Here is a 4342-nt window from a genome sequence, read left to right as displayed (position 1 = left end):
AGAGCGGGCATTCCATCTGCCACAGATCATGTCCCAAGGAGGCCCCTGGGAATTGAGAACCATGCCCACAGGATGGAGAGGCCCACAGGGCTCCTGCCCATCTCCCTGTACAGCGGCCATTCTTCTCCCACACATGGGACATCAGGGTGTAGAGCACATGGCACTCCAGGAGAGATGACCACCTTTAGAATCTAGATCAGTATCAGGACACCTGGGGGGATTTGGGTTGTACTTTGCTATGTGATGAGGTTTTTCACCAGGCCTACTCTTCCCACTCAGAGCCTACACTAATTCCAAGCATGAACCAGCCAGAGAACAGAACACACGGGGAGGGAGAGACCTTTAAATATAAATAAAAGATGTACTCCATTCATAACACTAAATGATAACTGACATTTAAGTCTACTTCTTTTCTCCAGAAGAATAGAAGATACAATAACAGGTTCCCCAGAACTGTGAATTAGCCTGTCAACCAACTGGCCTCCTCTCCTACGTTTCCGACTCAACACCTTCTAAGGGTCTCCTTGGATTCCAGAGCTTTGAGATTAGGTCACCTAGGAGGAAGGCAGGAAAGGGATTATTCTACTCAAACCTCCAAAGAGGGAAGAAAATTGAGGAGCTCCAAATCTTTAGTCAAACTTGCCCTGGTCTTTTCTAAGTGGCTTACAAAGCTGTTCCACCCCCAGGATGGCCATGTAAGTAATGCTTGGGAGAGTAGGAGCAGGATGGGGTAGAGAGTTGGGGGTGGGGGAGAAGCAGCAAAATTCTGCAACTAGTGGCCAAGAAAGGGCCTTTGCAGGCCAGCAGTTTGGAAGGAAGCTGATAGACCTTACACTTGAATGTCAGCAAAAGCTGACCACAGAAGGTGACCTGCTCCAGACACTCCTGGGTTGCAGTACAGCTTGACTGAAGATTCATAGAGCCAAGCTGCATCACACCACCGCTTCCTGAGCAAAGCAGCCTGCATTCCCATTTAGGATCTTCTGTTACCAAAAGGGCTGCTTTTGGGTTCCATGGGCCCTGTCTCTGCCCTTTACCATGGTGAGGATTACCTTTTTAATTTTTTTATCTTTGCTGCCTCTTTGGTCTGCTTAAACAAGATGATAAATCTAATGGATGGGCAGAATGCCATTATCATGGTGTCCCCTTGGAAGGTCATTAGCATACAGCTCTTCCTCAGTGGTCACAATGACGCAGCCAAGCATCACAATGCATGGGAAGGTGGGGAAGATTAACACATCAGACAAGTCAGAGACTCTTAGGGAAAATCCAGTTCCAAGCTGGTGTGGAGACCATGGGTGCCATATGCCTTTCAAGTATAATAGCTTATGACTCCTAAGAAGCTGATGAATTTTCTAATCCCAGTCAAAATTTCCCCAAGCCTGCCTTACCTCTTGGAGATATGTAACAGAGGAAGTGAAATCAGCCCATTGGGATCCTCAGTGTAAAAGAAAGTTGTGCTCTGTGCCTGCCAGACCCTTCACATAGGCCACCACAGAGATGCTCCACAGGCCTGTTCCCAGCAAGTCCCCTGGACTTCTCCCCCTTGGGAAACCCATGTGCTTGTCATGTCTTCCAGGCTTCTTAGGTTGACTTTATTTTAAGATGCACTGTGGTTTGGGCAGTTCCATTCCCATGTAACCCACATGTTCAGATGCCATGTTTCCAAGGCAAGTTTTGGGTCGGCAACTGGACAGCAGATGCAAAAAGCCACCTGCAGGGTAATGCATTCATGGAGATACATGACCTTAAGAAGCAATTGATCTATCTTGAACAGAAAACTATTAACTCTAGCCAGAAGCATCTGGATTGCTGGGTGGTGCTGAGATCTAGATCCTTTGTTAGGCTCCACAAAGACATAGGAGTTCCCAGACTAGGGCATGAGGTCAAAATCTCCCAACAAGAGATTAAAATGACAACACTCTTAACAATTTGTTCTTAAAGTAGGAAATTTAATTAAGGAGACTTTATTGCAAAAACATTTTGCAAACCAGGGAGGTGTAACCTTTGCCTAGGAAAAGCATCCTGCTGGTCTGAGGAAACACAGAGGGGGCATTTATAGAAAAGGTTTCAGCTGGTTAGAGCAGGTCCATTATGCCAGTGAGGGATGTGGGCTTGCTCAGTCCTGATTGGTTGGTTCAAGTTGCCACTGACTGGCAGGCTTCCCAGCCAGGGTCTGCTTCAAGCTGCCTGTGCTTCAGGGGGCAGCTGTCTTCCAAGGAATAGGTGTGAGGCCTCCCTTCAGTTCATAGCCTCTGGCTCCATTTGCTGTGGGCCTCAGTTAGCCTGGTGGAATCCATCTTGTTCTCTGTCAAGGCTGGATTTGGGGGAGGCAGAACTCATTTGATTTTGTCCTGTTTTCACAACACAGACATTCACCTGGCCCAAAAGCTCACAGCTGAGGAATACAATAAAGCAGTGGGATTCCACACTGCCTCACTGAACAAGACAGGCAGGTCTGTCTTTGAGATTCAGGTCTTCTTAAGTGTCTGAGAGGGACTGATCTGCAAACTCCAATCTGGGGTCCATCCCAGAGGGCAGAGGAGCCTCACCTGCCCCCCTCCCTCCTATGGCCCTGGCTCCCCAGCCAGCTGTGCTCACAGTAACATGCCCTTCCTCCCCTGTGGTGCCAGATGAGGGCTGACCCTGGGTCAGATCCAGCCACAAATGCTGGTCCTCCAAGAAGTGGAGGATGGCTGCAGTACACCAAGACAGCAGCCTGGTGCCATACATGCAGGAGTGCCTCTCACGTACTGTGGGCTGGAGAGAGGTTGGGGGGCCCATTGTTCTCCCTGGCCAGTCTGTCAGCCTTGTCATTCCCCACCCTGGTTTTTCTCCCTGATGACAGACTTTATTTTTTAAAAAACCCAAAGGCTATAGAGCATCTGCAAAACTCCCATCAGACCAGATAGCAACTTCTTGATACCCCTAAAAAATGTCTTCCTTCCTTCCATGCCATACCCCCTACTTCTCCCAGAACCCCACACCCCACCTTTCCTTCAGACAGGCCCACTTCACTGCTCCCTGCAATGAGCTTCCCTCTGGATTCAGGAGCTAGACCAGGCTCCACTCTGGAAGAAAATAACAGAGCTGACCCCTTAGAACCTGCCTCTCTCACGCAGCTCAAGGGGCTGATTGTGGTGGAAGGCTGGCACTGTTGGATGGTCATCCTAATCACTTTCTAACAACATTAGGTGGCCTTATCCAAGCCCTGACTGGGCACTTCACAGTGTGCAAGGAGTGGAAGAGAATTCTAAACAGAAAGCATGATGAAGCTGCCTTCTGTGAGCCCCACAGAGTGGAGAAGTCCACAGGAACGAGAGTGGACCAGGGTGGGGCAGAGATGGATGAGGCAGAGGGAGCCCTCCAGTGAACAAGCACAGCATGTTCTGGAAGCTGGCATAGCACTTGGGGACACTCTTCCAAAACTGCAGCCCTGTTACCTACCTTCTGGGAGCCACTGGAGTGACTGGAGTTGCAGGGCTCAACCTCCCAGAGCTGTGTTAAAGGTGGAGTGGAAGGTGAAGTGTTCACACTGAATTCATGAGCCTGGATGCCCAGGGAGGCAGGAGGTGTCACTGGGCCTGAGGCCCTTCAGTGGCACAAGCACAAATCTGCCTCTGTCCTTCAAATGTGAAAAAAGGAAATGTTCTTTTAGGCCTGGGCCCAGCCTTACTTCTGTTTGTCTCCAGGAGCAATAATGGCCAGGGTAGGGTACAAGAAGGCCAAATGCTCTACCAGCTCCAGAAACAAGGATGGGGACAGTTGTGGCAAAGGCCAGGGGTGCAAGTCTGGTAGGTTTTCTGAGGGAAGCCGGCCCTTTCTGCAGTGTCAGATACCCAGCAGTGCAGCCTCAGTGCCTTCACCCTGAAACACTATCTGTCGGCAACCTTAGATTAAAATATCCGCACAGTTGTAGTAAAACTGTAAAATCCCCCATCACCTAAAGGTTTTGGTAAATCATTTGGCCACAAAATCTGACCCGGACTGCTATGAGGCTACTAGTCTTTCTATAGCCCTCTTGGCGGATTTTCCACAGGCATCACAATAGATATACGGACATGTGTCATTACCAGATGGTGCTCAGGATCTTCCGTAGGGCTTAGAGAACCCAGGATACATGCAGTATTACTTTGAATTCCAGACCATATCTGAGGAACTAGGACTGTGGGTGTGCATTTCAGGGAGATAGGGGCTGTCCCCAGGGAGGAAGCTGTGCACTACCTTTTCCTCAAGTAGGTCAGGCACAAGTGTGCATGGAGGGACCCATGCTCCCTGTTATGGAAAATACTGGAAAACCTGGACTGGATCACTGATGGAAGAACCAAGTGGCACTCAGAGG

The sequence above is a fragment of the Manis javanica genome, chromosome 6 (genome assembly GCF_040802235.1).
Source record: "Manis javanica isolate MJ-LG chromosome 6, MJ_LKY, whole genome shotgun sequence".
Classification (NCBI taxonomy): domain Eukaryota; kingdom Metazoa; phylum Chordata; class Mammalia; order Pholidota; family Manidae; genus Manis; species Manis javanica.
Note: the sequence above shows the minus strand (reverse complement) of the source record.